Here is a 19,901-nt window from a genome sequence, read left to right as displayed (position 1 = left end):
ACCTGCCTCTCCTCCCACTCTCCCCATCACACACACCCATGCTTTGCATCCACTGCCCCGATGCCTGTGGCACTAGGCTTCAGTAAAACCTTTTGCTAGCTCATTTGAAACTGTGTAGCAAGAACATTTTAAGATGTGCATGCCCTTTATTCCAGCATTTTTCTGAATTCATAGCAGAACTACAAGTGTGCACAAATAATATTCGTAACAATAGTCATTATAATGCTATTTAATATTAAAAAATAAAAATGGTATACACCTAAACTTTTGGTAAAAGTCATATGTGAATACTTTAAATTATGGTAAATGCATTAAAAGGAAGAATTAAAATTATGGTGAAATGCTTATTTTGTAATAATGGGAGCTTTTTACTATATATTTTTGTGACTATGTTGAGATAAAATATATAGATCATAACTTGAATTTTAAATACACACTTCTATTATAGTATATCACATATAACACTATATGATATAATATTGATTGGATATCCACAAAAGTGAGTGTTAAAATATACATCTTTTCATAAATGAGTTGAGCATAGATTTAAACATTTTTAAATATTCTTTTCTATATTCACAAAAGTTTTAAAATAAAATTATTGACTTTAATCAGAAAGTTATAATGAGATTGAAAAGAACTGAGGAGACTTCACATGAGAAACTAGGAGTCCATGAAAGATATGTTGATATGTTACCACCATTATTGGTAATGGTAACCATTTAGTGAGAGTTTTTAGTATATGTGACAACCACTCTCATAGTCTTCAGTGTTATTTTAAAGCAATCAACAATTGTGTTGGTTTGCTCTTTTAACATATGAGGATACTGAGAGGAAAAATAGCCCAGTGCATCATACTCAGTGGTCTGACTCTATACCCTTCCTCTCTCTCTCTCTCTCTCTCTCTCTCTCTCTCTCTTCACAGGTATCTTCAACTCACAAATAAATTGAAAACACTTTCAAAGGAGAATAGGTGTCATAAGAAAACATCAAACATTTTCCAAACATATTTTACATCAAGGATCTCTTATTTTATGAGCTGGTATCTTGTTTTTCCTTCTTTTTAAATGTCTCTCATCTGTTGGTATATGTCATAAGAGCTGTTTTCAAATCCCCAGTCCTGATTGTCCAGTTCCGCCTTGAGCATCATGCATGGGCCTCACTGGGGATCTGGGAACTCAGCCTGCCTTTGGAGACGGCCCCAGGGATTCTGGAGGCACATTCAAGTTAGAGAAGCTCTGGTCTAAAAACTTTCTTAAACACCAAATGAAGGAAAACCTTTCCTTTTCTCCCGGTTTTTGTGTGAACGGATTCTGACTCATTATCCTTGGGAGCATCCGGATTCTTCTGTTTTGCGATCTGTTCCGTGAAGTCTTGCTCTGGGGTGTCCCCTACAGCGCATCTGGCTGGAAGGCGTTTGAGGTAAAACAAGTGAACTGCGCTTCTCCTAGTCCTGGAGAAGACATGGTGGGTTTTTTCCGTTTGCTGCTTTGGCCATCTGTGAGTTCACCTGGGTTTCTGGCTTACCTTTCAGCCCCCACTCCCGCCTGTACGGGCTTCCTCTGCTGTCAGTGCACAGGGAACGGCCCTGCTCCCTGCATTCTGGAGATGCTCTGACACCAGCACCTGCAAGACCGCTGTTGGCCAAGAAGCAAGTTACGCTGTAGTGGCTGCCAGATCGTCCTCCTCCTTCCATCACACCTGCCGCACTTGCACTGGTTTCCCATCTGCGTAAGGGACCAGGTTTTCAGAATGGAGGGATCCCCAAATGTCACCGTCCTGCTTTTTTTTTCTGGAACCGGAGCTACTCAGAACCAACCTCTCAGAGAAATTACCTGAAACAAAACCATTCACATAGTACCATTTGCATACTAACTTAAAAGTGCAATCCCCCGATGCTATCTCCTAGACAGCCTTGTGAAGTGGGTATTTTTGTTACATATCCTAAATGAACTAATGGTGCCTCAGAGAGTTTAGTTAAGGATGGAAACCCATATCAAGGTCTCCGTCTGAAGCTCCAGTCCCGGGGCTGGGAAGTGAAAGAGCAAAAGGAGATGCGGCACTTTAGGGCCAGAGTCCCACTGGGCTCTGCTGCTTTGTGGTCACTTCAGCTCTCTCTCCAGAACGATTCCCTCCTTGTCCCTTTGTCTAAAACGGCAGCCCTCGGGACCTGTCCAAGCACCAAGCAACTCATCTTCAGTCATCAAAGTTAAAAAGACATGTCGCTCTTTACGAATGGAAGCATCGGCTAGCTAATATTTTATTTAGAATTTTTGCATTTATGTTCATATATTCTTTCTTTGAACTGTCTTTTTTCAGATTTAGAATCTAATTCTACTGTGGTGGGATGTTTTTTTTTCTGTCTCTGCTTCTTCTTGCTCATGATGGGGGGAAAAAAAGAATGGGAGCATCCTTCAGTCCTTCCCCTGCCCTTCAGCTTCTCTGTAGTGTCCTGTCTTCAATTCGACAATTCTTTCTTGGGTTCCCTAATATGTCAGGCCACATAATTTGGTCTGATACGTTATACTTGTCCAGAAGCCACCCTCCAGGGGCAGTGGGTGCCACCAACTGGCTCTGTCGTATCTTAGGGGAAGCATGCAGACATGTCCATTTCACATCTCTGCAGCTCAACCACGATCAAATTTTGCATCTGTTTTCGAGTACCGGGTTTTGTCTTGTTCTTGGTCTGATCTCTTGTGGTAGACTGTTTATTTCCAAGGGATCTGGCCTCTAATTTGCTTATTGCCTCATCTTCCCTGCTGAGAGCTTGATATCCAAGTTTGTGTCTTGGATCCTGACAATGGCTACCATTGACTGCTGTCCTCTAGTCACGTTCCCTTCTCTCTCTGCCTGCCCTGCACTGCGCTGTCCCTCTGGGACACCTCACTCACTTCGTCTGGGTCCCTGATACCAAGGGCAAACCTGTACTGTAATTTATGGATGGAGATCATTTGCATATTGTATTTACCTTGACGATATCCACCCTTCTGTTGCTCCACCCAACTCCCTTATCCCCTCCACTCCATGTTGTGTCTTTGCAAGAGAGTCTAATTCTAGGGCCCACTCTCTCACTGCCTGTAGTTCTCTATGCCCTGACTGACTAGCCTCCTGATAAGAAAGACTATAAGGAGGGAGAAAGACGAGTGTGAAATTATCTAAACAGCAAACAGCAAACTTCACTGGTTTTCCCTTCTGCTCAGCGTTGTGTTGTGATGGGCAGTAATTTATGATGAAGACTCAGTTACACTGAGACGTCATTGTCTGTCCTGCCCTTTTCAATCCTCCACAGGAGACAGATGCCTACAAATGTGTCTAGTGGCTCTTTTCTCACTTCCTTTTTCATATTTTTTCACCCTTTCTGTGACACAGTGACCTGCGAGTGGGTAATAGGAGACATTCTTGTTACTCTGAGGGTGAACAAGAAGATTGAGATTTATTGATTTTTCACGCTATCACTGACTCTACAAAAATAGCCTACCCAGAGGAAAGTCACATGCATTAGGCAACGTTCCTTCTTCTTTCTTTCTCTCTTCCTTTATTCTTTCCTTTTTCTTCTTTCTCCTTTATCCCCTACCCCCTCCATGCCTTTCTTTTTCTCCTAATAATGTAGCTGATAGGAATAAAAATATGCCAACAACTTCAAACTAATTTTCAACAAAACATCAAACTAATTTTCAACACAACATCAAACTACCTGCCTATTGTGGGAGGGTATTTTACAAACTGATGATCATCTTTTCACAAAAACATAAAACCTGGGTCTTCTATGATTTTTCTAAATTGGTCCGCTTTAGAGAAATCAGTAAAGAAATCATCTATTTGGAGTCTTAGTTATTACACATGATTTCATGATACTATTTATATGGGTTCCTCAGGTTTTTCTTTTGAGCGGATGCTCTCTCATCAGCCCTGCTCTCAACTCTCCACTACAACATCGTCAGCAGTGGTTGCCCTCCAGCACGACCAGGAAGCCCATTCCTGAGCCCTTCAGAGGCTCCCTGCATCATCATGATGCTTTTCTAGGTTAGGAGGCATTCATAAACCCTCTTCACTGTGTCCGGGTAAAAAATGTGTGGAACCCAGTTCCTCTAAACACGCTCCAACCTGAGTATTGTATTTACAGGCTTCATTTAAGTTCTGTTGGATTGGAAACTGTGGTTTGTGAAATGTTTGCTATCCCTGAGATCTTCCCAGGGTTGAGATCCAGGACTTTAAGTACAATTATGGTAAGCCCTCACTTACTGTCCTCAACAAGTTCGGTGACTTTAAGCAAAACAAGGTCTAACAAAACCAATTTACCGTAGGCTAAATGACATAAATAAGAGTTACATTCCTTTGGCACCTTATCAACATCATAATGAAATGACATTGAATGAAATGACATTATTCCAGGACCTGCGGAACTTCATACTTTCTTTCAGTTTATTTTTTGGCTTTTTATAATGTAACTATGTTTTCAATTACAGCAAGAAAGGTGAATGTTATATCATCCACACGTATATAATCCTAAGTGAAGAGATGAGCAATAAACACAGTGACATTTAAAAAAAAACACAAAAAACCTGCTGTGGATTATAAGGCACCTTCACAGTAAAAACATATGTAAATAACAAGTTCACAACCAAGCCCTTGCATAATGACTTGAATGTGGAGAATGACAATCTTCTGTTTTGGAAGATATAACATATATCCTCAATTTCACTAAATGGGATGGAAAACTGCCATTCTGTGTCTGTTTTACAAGACTTTATTTTTGTATGTACATAGTTACATATTTCTTTGTGTATTTGTATATTTTTATTTTTTAATTACAATCTATATTCAATATCATTTGGTATTAGCTTCAGGTGTACGGCATTGTGGTTAGACAATCATTTACTTTACAAAGTGTTCCCCTGATATTTCAAGTCCCCACCTGGCACCATGCACAGTAGTTACAATATTGTTGACTGTATTCCCTATGCTCTACTTTACATCCCCATGACTATTTTATGGCTTCCAATTTGTACTTCTTAATCTCTTCACCTTTTTTTTTTTTTTTTTTTTTTTTTTTTTTTTTTTTTTTTTTTTTACCTAGTCCCCCAACCCCTTCCCCTCTGGCAACCGTAAGTTTGTTCTCTTACCTATGAGTCCGTTTCTCTTTTGCTTGTTTATTTTGTTCTTCAGATTCCACATATAAGTGAAATTTTATGGTATTTGTCTTTCTCTGTCTGACTTATTTAATGCTGTTGCAAAAGGTGAGATTTCACTAATTTAAAATGGCAAAGGTTAAAGACAAAGAAAGGATCTTAAAAACAGCAAAAGAAAGACTTTACATACAAGGGCGCAATGGAATTTTTGTGTACTTTTTATTCCCTATTTCCCATACAAGGGTTTGAGAGTTCATGTAGAAAATAAAGTTCTTTTTGGAGCAGATTTCATAATTTACGGCCATGGGCAAATGACCTAACCATTTTTAGACTCAGCATATTTATTTTTAAAGTAAAGGCCTCAAGTTATTCTTCTTTGTATTGTTTTGTGAGAACTTAATTTGATTATGAGAGATTGTAGTAAAAAACAAACAAAAGATGTCCTGCAGCTCTCTCTCCTCTTTTCCTTTCTCGCTCTCTAATTTTCATTGTTATTATTAATTTTGAGAGCAGTTTATCTTCTAAAAAACACAGTATCTGATGTGATGCGCAATGCCTGATGTATTATATAAATTGAATATCCAGGGTGTCCCCTCAAAATGTATACACACACTTAACAACTGATAGCTCAATCTTGAAAATGAAATTATTTTAATAAGCACTACCTTTATAATTATTCAAAGTGTGTGTTTACACTTTTTGAATATATGCTGAATTAAGATTTGGAATCTAGACTAAGGGAGAGATGTAATGTATTAATTATAAGTATAGTAGTGGTATTTAGAGCAACTACTATTTATTTTGACAGAGAGTAGGTACTTTACATTTATTATTATTCATGCTAATAAAAATCTTGCAAGGCTAGGAGTATATCCCCAATTTATCAATGGGGGAATCTGAGCTTCAGTTTGAAAACGTTTGTATAATTAGCAAATGCCAAAGCTAGGATTTGAATTGAAGGAATAGCTCAGCAGCTACTCTAATTCCCATCCTCCCCCAATCCAGGTACTCCACTCTAACTACCATAGGATCACAATGTTGGAAAACACAGGTGTTGTGACTACTTGAAGAATTTTTTTTCAAAATTTCTTTTAATCATCTGATTAATTTTGACAGCAGACTTATTTCAATGCATCTGGGAATAAAATTACTTTGATCAACCAAAATTCAATTACCTTGATCATATTTTCACTAGTTTAGATTACATTTAACTCATGCTATTAAAATAGTATTTTAAAAAATCTATTCAATGATATTTTAATCATAGTTTATAAATACCATAATCAATTAAAATTGCTGATATTTATTTTGAAATCTGCCCTTGCCTGCAGGGAGATGATTTATTCACTTTATCCACTGCACTATTCCTGAGTAATTAGGGTCTTGCTTTGAAGCTAAGCTGGTCACTGCTGGCCTTCAGAAATCTTCCTGGTGACAAATGTCAGATAGGGCCACCAAAGCCCTGTTCATGCTAGTCAAAGGCACTGTCCTCACCCAAGTGGAAACCTATGTCAGGACTTAGTCTGGTAAGAAGCCCTGGTTGGCAGAAGAGGGGGTGGGTAGAGCTTGGTATCTCCCTAATTGGACTCTGTGTAGACAATTGGGTTGGAAGAGAGACTGAAGATTAACTGGGGAGAGCTGTTTTATAAAAACTCTTGAGATATTAAGACCAAAAATGCTCACAGAACTTAAAAGGTGAGAGGTCCTCTCCCTCATTTCTCATCAGTCCACATCTGCATTTCTACAATCACATCTCCATCTCCAGGACACCAGCATACTGGACACTGTGCTACAGTGAGGCCTGTGGGATATGGGAACTGAGTCCAGATAACAGCCCTGAGTTGAAATGGCAAAAGTGCTCAGAGTGGCAAAGTCTAATAACATAGCAAAAATCAGAGGCCAGTGGAGGTAGAGCCTAGGAGAGAAGACATGGGTTTAGAGGAAAAATAAAGAAACCACAGAATTCCAGGGCAACCAACCAGGCAGCTGATCCAAATTGCTTGAGATTACTGGGTGATGCCCTATCAATAGTCCCTGGTAAGGCTTAGTTGACATGTTACAGCTTCCTCTGGGCTTTTGACTTTTATTAACATATAATGTTACATTGAATCTTAGTTTATACTAAATAACTTTTACAACATTTTCACTCAACAGTTAACAATACTATGTCTTTGGGGGTGGAAGGGGTCCTTTTGCTCTAGTTTTTAAATGCAGTCAATATTTCTGAACATGCCCAGAGGGACTGAGCACATTTACAGTGTATGCTGTAGCCCTAGACTCATTTCCAGTGTAGAGTTTATGACTTTATTTCATCTGAAATGCAGTTTTAGAAATGGCAAAGTTTCATCAGTTAAAAATGAGCTGGGGGCTGCCAACTAATTTTGTAGCACAGGGTGCCATGTCACAGTGAGCTTTCTTGTCCTGCTTGAGTAGGGGGCAGTAGGCTGTATGAGAGGGTCTTGGGACTATGGCTGGATATATTTCATGACCATGAATAGGAAAGTTCATGCCCATGATGTCTGAGGTCAATGCCAAGAAGAAGAATTTGTAACTGGTTATGAAATTCAAATGGGACAAAGGAACCTGGGGAGCCATAATGTGTGACTATGGACGTGGTCAAGGGAAGAGAATTCTACTGAGTTCAGGTTTTGATTGCAAAATGTTAGTCAACCGTAGCTTCAGTTCAGGGAAATAAGCCACCAATAGAAAACTTTTGGCACTATGCTTAGGAACAAGAAAGGTAAACAGCAGTACTCAAAGCCTGTGCTTCAATTTTAATATGCATTTAATTCATCTTTTCCTTTAAAAAAGAAATTCCATCCTTAGGGTATCTTCCAGTTCTGCAAAAGACTCATGGGCTAGTAACTGATGGACAGATACTTTCCCAAAGTAAAGTGGCTTGTAAAGAAAACCTCTAAGCCAAACTTCTTGGTCAGATATGCTAAGTATTTTCTGTACAAATAAACTATGGTGTGTCCAAACAATTTCCTCATGCAGCTTGAAGGTGCTCTGAGATAGGAAAGATAGTGGTTTCCAGCCAGATGGATGTATAGTAATAGTAATTGCCTCATGAGGATTAAACTCACTGCAACTGCAGGGCACTTCCTAAGAGGGTGAGTAATCCTTACTGTCACTCAGTGACAAGATAAAGGGTAGCTGGAAGCAGGAATGGCTCAGAATCCATTACTACCCTCAGAAATGTCTCTGAGGTGACATTTCTGTAGGTTCTCCCTACTCTTCCTTATTTCATTAGTAGTATTAGCTCCACAGTCTCCAACCCCAAGCCCTGCAGTCATCTTTATTTTCTCTACCACCTGTAACTGATCATTATGGGTCTCCAGTCTATATCTAGAGTGTGGAGAGCTGTGGAGTTTTAAATCATTTGGGGAGATGGTTGTTAAGGAGTTGATGAGCCAGAAAAAACCCCCACAAAAACATCATATAAAGAGAAGATGACATAATTTCTGGGACTGGAAGGTCTTAGTGACCTTAGTTATGGACTTCAACTTTAAAATTGTTAAAACTCTAACATCTCAAAAATATGTCTAGTCATATTCATGTTTATGTAGCCTATTTCAATCTTCATCATTTATCATCATTTCTCAATGCTGCCAGATTTTTAAAAATCCAAATCTCAGTGATATCATTCTTTAAAAAAATATAGGCTGCCAGCCACTTCCCTACAGCATATATCTTCTTAGCTTCAACCCTGGTCATCATCCTATTTTCCAGGCATAGAAGTTTATATGTAGTTTTTAAAACAAGTAATTACTTCCCATCCTTGAATGTCTTTAATCATGCTATTTCAACTCCATGCAGTTTTCTCTCTTCCCTAATCACCCCTACACCCCTACCACCTTCATATCCTCTCCCTTTGTCCACCTTCTCCTAGTTCACCTTGGAATGTTCTTCTCAACGTTGGAGTAACTCCTGACTCAGTTCTTTCCTAGCCTCTTCATGCAGAATGAAGCAACTCCATATTTATGATCTGATGAGCATTTTATTTAAATTGCCCATCACCGTCTGTCATTCATTGTATTAGGGTTAACTCTCTGCATACCTGCCTACTCTGCTAGATTGTGAATCTGTGGAATTAAGACCTGCTCATGCCTTTATCCCTTACATCGAGTACACTATTTGGCAGATAGTGATCCACACGTATTTAAATAAATTTAAAGTGAACATTAAGTTAATTTATCCGTTTATTTCTTACCACTAATGCATGGTAAATGCAAATTTTGGGTGAATTCCAAATCCTACATACTGACATTCAGGTACATTTTCTTGTTACCACTCCACCCAGTGCTGAGAGTTCTGCGGATCGGTTTAAGTATGGAGGGTTTTTCAAAGAGGAGAAAAAGAATGGAAAAAGAATGGACTCACCAGACAAACCATTCTTCTTTAAGTTTTTGTATTTAGTATTTTAGGGGGGAAACGAAAATGCATGCAAGAAAACCTAAATTTCTGCAACTGCCTTCTTACTGATATCCTTGGTAAAGTCATCTTTATCTACAGAGGCTCACTATCCAATATGGTATTGAGAGGATTTAGAGTTAAGAGAGGCAGTGAGGTCCATGGGAAAGGAATGCATTTGTGATGGGCAGAACCAGCTCCAAACCTGTAGAATAGTCATCTTATAAGCAAAGGACAGCAGAAGGTTAAAAGAGGAAGAGGGACTGCTGGGTGAGTTTTGAAACTGATACTAAGCAGGGAAGGGGAAATCAGCCAATTAGGAAAAAAACATAAGGGGACATAAAATGAGGAAGGGTCCAATTAGAAAGTGGTGTGAACAGACAAGTTTCCAACATTTATAAACCCTTAGAACAGCGGTTCTCAACCTGGGGGTCGCGACCCCTTTGGGGGTCGAACGACCCTTTCACAGGGGTCGCCTAAGACCATCGGAAAACAGATATATAATTACATATTGTTTTTGTGATTAATCACTATGCTTTAATTATGTTCAATTTGTAACAATGAAATTGGGGGTCACCACCACATGAGGAACTGTATTAAAGGGTCGCAGCATTAGGAAGGTTGAGAACCACTGCCTTAGACCAAAGAGACCTCACAGGTTTTCCCATCTGGGGGACCCCTCCCCATGCAGGAGTTTGTATACACTTGCAATAAATGTTCATGCTTTTGCTTAAAATACAGTCCTTGAATTTTATTCTTCAAACTTTGTGGGACAAGAACCCTGAATCCAGCTTGCCGCTCTGGGTAACAGTATCTACTAACCACACCTGGATATTTGTTTCAATTTAATTAATTAAAATGCTATAAAACTACAAATTTAGTTTCTTGGTAGCATTGGCCACATTTCAAATGCTCAGTAGTCACATGTGGTTAGTGGTGAGCATATTAAACAGTACATGCATAGAACATCTCCATTCATCATCGCAGAAACTTCTACTAGATAGAAGCCACCCACAAGATTCCCCAAACTAATGAAAGAGTCATCTTGGTACATGCAACAAGTTTGTGTCATTCTCATACCCAAATCCTTTAGTGAGTCAAGATTATGGACAATGTCAATTCAATATATATCCCTGCCCTTCATGAACTCCTTTACTGATGATCCCTCCAGCCTTTTGGCTTTTTATAGTCCCACAGTCATCCTTTGTGTTAGAGGAATGGGTGTCCTGGCACGCTGATAGAGTGACTAACCTCTGACCACCTACTTATAACTTTTATCTGGAATTAGGCTCATGTGCCTAATTCACATGACGTTTCCAGCTCTTTGCTGTCTCTCTCAGGAGCACACAACAATATGAAACTGTCATTGGCTTCCTCCATCAGTGCAGCGTTCATCTGTGTTCCCCCAATTACATGTGCTTATCTCACATCACACACATGCTGATTTTCAGCTGTAACTTTCCCTGAGCAGTAGTGCTATGCCCTTCACCTCTAGCACATGGTAAATATGCTTGATAAAGCATAATGACTGATTCTGTGGAATAAATACATCAATGTTAGATTCAATGTTCTCTTACCATCCATCTTTAGCTCCCAAAAGGAATGTAATGCATATGTGGTGGGTAGTTAGATATAAGCAGAGCAAGGATGATGGTCCGCGTATAGGTCACGGGTGGAAAGCCCCTGGTGATTAGCAACAGCAAAACTGAGAAAACAAAAACCTTGCCCCTAGACCAGTGACGGCGAACCTTTTGAGCTCGGCGTGTCAACATTTTGAAAAACCCTAACTTAACTCTGGTGCTGTGTCACATATAGAAATGTTTTGATATTAGCAACCATAGTAAAACAAAGACTTATATTTTTGATATTTGTTTTATATATTTAACAAAGAAAAACCAACCAAAAAAATGAGTTCGCATGTCATAGGTTCGCCATCACTGCCCTAGGGTAGTAGTCTTTCCTTCCCTAGCATATCACTGCTTATGCAGTTTAGACTCCCTGACCTTTCAGATTGCTGGCCGTGCATTCGGACCCTCCCCTGACCTTTTTCCCCTGGCATGCCACTAGTCACGTGTTAGACCCCCTTGGAGGAGAATCTAGGGTGAAAGAGTGGCCTCATGGGACTCCCAAGCAGAGCCTTGCACGGCCACTCCCTTAAGCATTAAGCCCCCAGGGATAACATCTAGGCCTCAGTTGTGTTTCAGCTCCAGGTGCAGAAAAGGAGCAAAACCAGACAAGCCATGCCATGGCTGACATCAGGATCAGCCATGTGGCTAAAGACCAATCAGTGGAGACAAGGACCCTGAGGGGCACACCTGGAAAGCTGATGAATATTCTATTTGGGCTCCTCCCCTGAGACCTCCAAATAAATACCCTCCAGACAGGACCCAGCTCCGTGCTTCCCTCTCAGGGGCACACTCAAGCCTTTCCTGCCCTCCTCTTCCTCCTCCCCTGCGGTGCATTACCTTATCTTTCTCTCTCCTGAGCTCCAGGGCCCTTCTTTGGCCTCTGTAATTTGTTTCCTGAGCCCATTTCTTCTACAGCTTACTTTTCTACCTTGTGACTTTCAAATAAACAGTTTGTGTCTTGGCGATAAATTCTTTTTTAGCCAGAACTCAAGTACTGAGGCTGCTGAACCTGGGTCTGGTCTCACTCGAGCTGTCTAACTCTTGCTGTCGTTTCCACCACAGCCAACACATAAGTAATTCCTAAATGTGGCAATCGTTTAAATGAGATATTGCTACCTGACTACATTCTACAGTTATGCTATTCTCTGATTTACACATTTATTCTCTAATATATCTTTATAAAAATGAAAATGGAACACCTACTTTTTAGTTAGTTACCTAAATTAGTAATCCATATTCTTTAATTTGCTTCTTTTAGTAGACTTCTGCCTGGCCCATACCAAGATAATGATTGCATATTCAGAGATGCTTTTTGAACACAAATAGCACAAAAAGTTAAAGAAATGTATCATGAGATGCAATATTCAGAGAAATAATAGGAGAATGTATTATTCTGTCAACATTTAGCCATTCTATTCAGCTTTAATCATCAAAGCTGCCTTGGAGTCTTTAGTATTTTAACATTAATTTCAAAATAATTTATTCTATTATTACACTGACTTTCATACTAATGTAAATGAACTTAATAAGATGAAACCAAAGTGCAATGTTAAAACAGAAACATAATAGAAATTGTAATCCAAATGAGCACACTATAAAGCAAAGAGATTTTTGGCTGCCTTCTACGGAGGAATTTTCATTTCCTTTAGTCCTTGTCACAGACCTCTCACATCACCAAAAGGGGTGATAAAAATTCTAATGAAACCTTTTTGCATTTAAGTAGCTTGTGTGTTGTGTTCATTGCTTTCCAAATGGGCTGGAACTCTTCTGAAAACATGGGCACTGAAGGTTTAAAAGTACAATTGTGAAGCTGATTGCTCACTCCCCTATGTAGCCTGCACTCCCCAGAGATTCTTCTGTCTCTTCATCCTTATTTTTCAATTAGAAAGTAAGTGATCTTTGTTTAGTTTTAATTTTTAGGAATTATAAGTAGTACTCAATTAGTCTTTGTCATTAAGTCTAATCTGCATTAATTACCTGAAAAATAATGAAAAAATTAAATGTACTTATTTAACTCTTGAATCCTGGGGAATGTTGGTTGATGTTGATGTTACTTCATTCTAATTCAAAATGCTGAGAATGTAAAAGGACACCATGAATCCAAAGATGAGGTGGTGTGCACATCTAATGTGGATTAGTTTTGGGGACTTCTTCAGCCTCTGTTGTTCTTCTCCATAAAAATTTCTAACAGTTAGTTCATATTTACTGTGGTATAAAAAATAGTATGGTGTAAAATAAAATGAAAGGATGTTTTGATAACTTGACAATGGTACCATGATTATTAAATAAATCTGAGATAATATAATGAATTATCTCTCAAGTCAGGCTAATGGAAATACATTTTATGTCTTTAAAAACCAAATAACCAAACTGAAAGAAAAAGTGAGTGATATAAAACACAACATGACACAGACATCTTTTTTTTTAAAATATATTTTATTGATTTTTTTACAGAGAGGAAGGGAGAGAGATAGAGAGTTAGAAACATCGATGAGAGAGAAACATTGGTCAGCTGCCTCCTGCACATCTCCTACTGGGGATGTGCCCGCAACCCAGGTACATGCCCTCGACCGGAATCGAACCTGGGACCCTTCAGTCCGCAGGCCGACGCTCTATCCACTGAGCCAAACCGGTTTCGGCACATATTTTATCTCTTTTACTACCTCCTGTGTGTTCTCTACCTCCTGGTAATGCTAGCTGTGGCCTTTCCATCTTATTATTTCATTCTACACACACACACACACACACACACACACACACACACACACACACACACACGTCCTAACATGGTTGGTTCCATGACAGGACCTAATTGCTTCTGTGTTCAAAGTGCCGATGTTCCCAGAATCACCTTTTATCCTGCCATATTCTTCCCTCCGTGGATATACATGCCTTTGCTCCTGTCTCTGTAATCACTCCCAAGGCTACGCTGCAGGTGAGCTTCCTCTCATAGCTGCTCACTCACAATTCTTCCCGAGGCAGCAGCTGCAAGGACTACAGTAACCGGTGCCTGTGCTTATGACATCCAGATCACCCCAAACAGGGCTTTAAAGGCACAACTGGCTCCCAGGTGCCGTTTTCTCTAGCCGCAACTCTGCAGAAACTCTATTTCTTTCGTATGACCCTTTCTCCTTTCTTTCCTTTTGGTTCACACTGGCCTCACTAACCCTCCTTCTCCCTTGCATGTCCACTCCCTTAAACATTAAGGACCATGAGGTTCTGATCAGCATTTAATAATCTTCGGAACAAAGCCTAGGGACTGGTGATTCAGAGACAGAGTTTTGGTCAAACAAGAGATAATAAGGCTTTAGTTGTGTTTCCCCTCTAAGCCCAAAAAAGCCTGGAAACCAGATGAAAGGAGGCCATGGCTGACATCAGAGCCATGCACTGATCAGCTGCCCAGACCCACTACTGACCAATCAGTAGAAACCACAACCCTGACCAAGAGCCTAACCCCTTAGTCACCATGATTAATGATTTTCCCGATATAACTCATCGCCAGGGAGCCAGGTCTCCCTGTCTCTACAGGCATGGGCCACTTCAAAAATAAACCTTACTTTGCTGCATGCTCCTGTGCTGTCTTACTGGGCGTTGATGTGCACAAGTAAAAGGACCCCCTAGTCCAGTAACAGGACGTGGCGCTTCTGCTCTGCTATTACTCGAACGATCTGTTTTGTCCTTCAAGGTGGACCAAGGCTCTCGACACGGCACAGTTTGTAACGAGAATCTCTACTACCACATTGTTTCTGACTCAGAGTCTCCACAATACGTTTCCTGTTTCACAAGTCCCACTCTGAATTTTTCAGTTTGAAACCGTCTAGGTGTGCCATATTAAACTACTTATTTTTGGGGGAAAAAGGAACTGTTGGTATTGAGATCGAATTTTGATGTGGACACCACATTTAATTAAGCAGCACTCTTATAGTCTGGCTATTTCTTCTACTCGGGCCCTGGGTCACCTTGCCCTAAATGTCTTTAGAATATTTTATTATAACAGAGGGCAGAGTGTTGACAAATTTTATCCCTGAAGTAAGACTGCTGGATTTTGAGTCCTAATGCCACCTCTTCCTAATCATGAGACCTGCATCTCAGTTTCCTGGCTTTTACAGTTTCCATCTGTAACATGGAGGTAATAATAGTGCCTTCTACAGACATCTGTGAGGATTCAATGTAATAATTTATAAAAGTACTTAACAGAGTGCCTTACACAAATTTTCTATAAATGTTACTTATGATAATTTCTAAGAGGTGAAAATGAGATTTCTAAATTCAAAGCCTATCTCTGTCATCATGGATTTAGCATAATGATTACATAAGTGGAATTTTGCAAATGTAATTAAGTACTTATGTTCATTTGAAGCAAACACATTCTGTTCATCTTTGCATTCCCAATCTACTGTATATAGGAGGCATGGATCAATTATTCTTATCTGAAGGTCAGAGAAAGATGAATTTGACAGACATAAAAACATTACATGAGCAGCTAGTTGAAATAATATAAGTGGGAAAAGTTCAATTGCTTTAAAACATTATTTAATTAATTAATTAATATAAAACTAACCATTCTTCCCTTAAAATACTGATTACATTGCAATAGAATGAAATGTCATTGGCCTGAAATCTCTGAACAGTATCAGTCAGGCAAGGTCCAGAATCCTCTAGATTTCTACATCAGATAGAAATTGGGTTCTGAAGAAAGGAAGGAAATATGCTGTAGAGGAAATGCGTTGCTTATTTAGCATCTCTTCCGTGGAGGAACCACCCCTCTTCTCCATGGTCCTGGTGAAGTATGAGTGCCCTTCAGACCTGTGGCAGCTTGATTCATCGGGGCAGCTGAGCCCTTCAGAAGACCTTTCCGAAAGTGCTGGTGAGAATGACTAGCTCCTGCTTTGGGAACATAAAGCTGGCAGGATGTGAATTTTGGGCTGCCAGAGCCAACTTCCCTGACCACATGGAGGAAGCCCATATGTCTTAGGGAAGAATCAGGTCAGAAAGAAATAGAGCCAAGTAATTGAGAGAAAGAGAAAAACTCAGGAACTTTATTTGAAACCCTGGAAGAAACTTGGTTTGAAACCACTTCCTACACCTCCTCCAGGAGTTTCTCACTAACTAAAGCCAATATAGCTTCATTTTTCCTCAAGTTTGAATTTGAATTGTAGTTTTGTCACTTTTCTATAGGAAGTATCTTGATTAATTTATCTAGGGAAAACATTGAGCTAAGGTTGCTTTTAATTATTCCCTAGTGTCCAAGAAAAGAAAAGAAAACATTAAAAGGGAAGCTATTAGCTATAACTAAGATGTTTTGTTCATTCCAGTAATCAAACATTTATAAAATATTTGTTGAGCACTTAATATGTTCTAGGTGGGTTTTTTTTCTAGTTATTTAGAGGAAATCAATATATAAAACAGGAAAATATTCTTGCCCTGGTCGAAGTTATATTCTAATGGGGAGAGGCAGAAAATAGAAAAGCTTAATAAATAAATGTATATTTTGCAGAATGCAGAATGCAGAATATACTGCTGACAGAATGTGAAGTCATATAGAAAAGGAAAGTAGGACAGAGTAGGATGTGTATGTATTGGGGAAATGAAGAGACTTGTACAGGGCAGTCAGGGTAGACCCATTTAAAACAATGGGATTTCAGCAAACATTTGATGGATGTGGAGGTAAAGAGTTCTCCAGTTTTAGGGGACAGCCAGTGCACGAGCCCAAGGTGAAAGCATGCCTGAAATATTTGAAGAACAAACGGTATCCAGGGTGACTCTAACAGAATCAGCCCAAAGGTGAGTAGGAAAGATGTCAGAGAGGTGATGGAGGAGCATTTCCCAGAAGGCACTGTAGCCATTTTAATTCTTTCTAAGTCAAATGAGTAGTCATTGAGAATTTTAAATAGAAGAGTGACATTATATGACCTGCAATTTAAAAGTATATTCTGCTGTCTTTTTGAAACTAGACCTTGGGAGGTGGAGGGGCAAAGACAGAGGGAGGGAGATAGTTAGGAAGATATTGCAGTTATCCAAGAGAGAGATGCTGGTAACTTGTCCAGGCTGGAGACTAATGGAGCTAGTGTGAGCTCACTAATGAGCATGTATTTTTTTAATGTAGCGCTTACAGCATTTCCTTACATATTTGCTATTGAAGGTGAGAGAAAGAGATGAGTTAGAAAAGATGTCAAGATTTTTGCTGGGCCCAGCCTGTATAGCTCATTGGTTGAGCACCCACCTGTGCACCAAGAAATCACTGGTTCGATTCCTAGTCGGGGCACATGCCCTATTTGCAGGCTTGATCCGCAGCAGTGGTGTGCAGGAGGCAGCCTGTGGATGCATCAATGTTTCTATCGCTCTCTCCCTCTCCCCTCCTCTCTCTAAAATCAATAAAAACATATTTTTTTTTTAAAAGATTTCTGCTGAGGTGGGGAAACTTCAGAAAGAGTCTTTGGAGAAAGATAAAAAACTTAATTTTAGAGGTACTCTGAGATGCACAGTACAGATGTGCTGAATATGCGTGTGTGTGTGTGTGTGTGTGTGTGTGTGTGTGTGTAGTGAAGTCTGCTGTGAAAATATAATAAAGAGAATTGTTGACTCATAGATAGGTTTTAGGTCACCGGATTGGCTTAGATCACCAAGGGTTGATCATTGTTGGAGAAATGAAGAGGACAAGGGCCTGAGCCATGGGGCGTCCGACGTCAAGTGTTAAGGTAGAACACGGGAGCTTATCAAAAGTGATCAGTGAATTAGGAAAAAACAAAAGGTGCAGAGAATCTGAGGAGTCATGTGAAGCAAGTGTATTAATGAGAAGGAAAGAATGAACCAAGTCAAAAACTGATGAAGAATAAAATAATGTAAGAGAATTGAACGTTTGATTTAATAATGCACTTGTCATATGGGGACTTGGACAAAGTATGCTTGTGGTGTGTGGGGAAAGGAATGGTAAAAACATCAGAGTAGTTGTAGCAAATGATGAGAAAAGAATTTGAAACAATGAGTACAGACCACAAATTCAAGAAGTTTCCCATAAGGGAAGCAAAGACATGGACTGGCAGCTGACACGTCAAGAAAGCTTTTTGTTTCTTTGCATGTTATTGCTTTTACTATGTTTCCTTTAAATGGAGAAAATATCAGATATTTTTTTCTGATGGGAATGATCAGGTAGAAAAAAAGCAATGGATGATGTAAGAGAGAAAAAATGAAGAGAAGTGCAGAAGTGATACCCTTGAGTACATAAGAGAGAGGATGAGCCCTAATATTAAAATTGATGAATTGACTTCATAAAGGAACATGGATAGTTAATTTATGATAAAAGGCAGAATGCAGGGTAGGTGGATATAGATTCTACTAAGTAGGTAGATTTGGGATAAGAGTCTGCAGAACGGTCAATATTCTCAATGAATTAGGTAACAAAGTTGCCAATTGGGAATGGGAATGTGGGAAGAGGTGTTTGAAGTTGGGATAAGAGGGGAAGATACAAAATGTCACCTAAAAGAGGGAGGGAGGAGGCGGGGAGGGGGGGAGGGAGGGAGAGAGAGAGAGAGAGAGAGAGAGAGAGAGAGAGAGAGAGAGAGAGACATGGGTAGGCTAAGCAGAATATAGATGCTTGGCAGCATTATGGGTCAATTTGAGATTCATGGGCATCCCTTTAAAGTGAGGTCATTAGTCAGGTTTTGTGCTTTGCTTCAACTGAATTTGGTTTTATGAACACAGGCACAGAGCAAAAAAAATTCAGTTAAACAGGATTATAGTTTTATCAAATGAATACCACAGAGTAAGAGAGAGCAGAAAAGTATGTATATGCCATGTGGTAATTATATTTGACCATGAAATCAATATAGGACCGAAGAGGGGAAAGGATGTGAAAGGTTGAAGGACAGTTAAATGTTGAAGGATCTATGAGCTGGGGGACCTGGTAGGGTCAAGGATAGTTATCAGTCACTGTACTAGAGTCAGGGAGTTAAAGAGAGAAAATACAGCATTTGTTGAGTACTCAGAGCACAACACATGTAGTGGAGACTATGCAAGGGTGGGTGGTATTGTAATAGGGTCTACAATGTATGGCCATGAAAATAAGTGACTGAGGTTGGTGGGAGACAACATCATTTGAGGAAAAGATGTTATAGAAATGACAGGTGAAGAGACTGAAAGTATCATTACACGTACATTCAAATTCCAAAGAAATAAAGCAGAAATAATATTAGCAAGCATATTGGTAAGCAAGAAGCTAAAATGATTGAGACATGAGGAGGGAATGGGTATGATGACAGAGGAGGAAGACAAACCCTTTCCATGTAGCCTAAACTCCTTTAGGGCCATTCTGAAAGGCCTACTCTATCATAGAACAATGACTTATGAGCTGTATTAAAGAACAATTACTTAATGACACTATATCTAAGTCTTAGTGTCTGTGGATTCTCAACTTAAGATAAATGTAATACATTTGGGGAAATTCAATTAATTGTGGACAATTAATCTTAATAGATATTGAACCCAAAAGCTCTCCCCTGATTTCAGGGTCCCCTTGTTTGTAGGGAGTTGGTGATATTCTGTGTCAGGTTGAAGGACTGAATTACTTTATATTCAGATGGATAATGAAGATAAGACACTTAGTACTTGTCCATTAAAATTTCTCCCCCCCCCCTTTTTTTTTTGTTTGAGAGAGTGCTGCAGGGTATCTCTGAAGTCTTCTGTAATATCAGTTGCTGATGAAGGGGATAGTTGGGGATGTGGACTTTTGGGT

The sequence above is a fragment of the Myotis myotis genome, unplaced genomic scaffold (assembly GCF_014108235.1).
Source record: "Myotis myotis isolate mMyoMyo1 unplaced genomic scaffold, mMyoMyo1.p scaffold_m19_p_15, whole genome shotgun sequence".
Taxonomy (NCBI): domain Eukaryota; kingdom Metazoa; phylum Chordata; class Mammalia; order Chiroptera; family Vespertilionidae; genus Myotis; species Myotis myotis.
The sequence above is the reverse complement of the archived record's forward strand: the minus strand, read 5'-3'. Positions refer to the sequence as shown.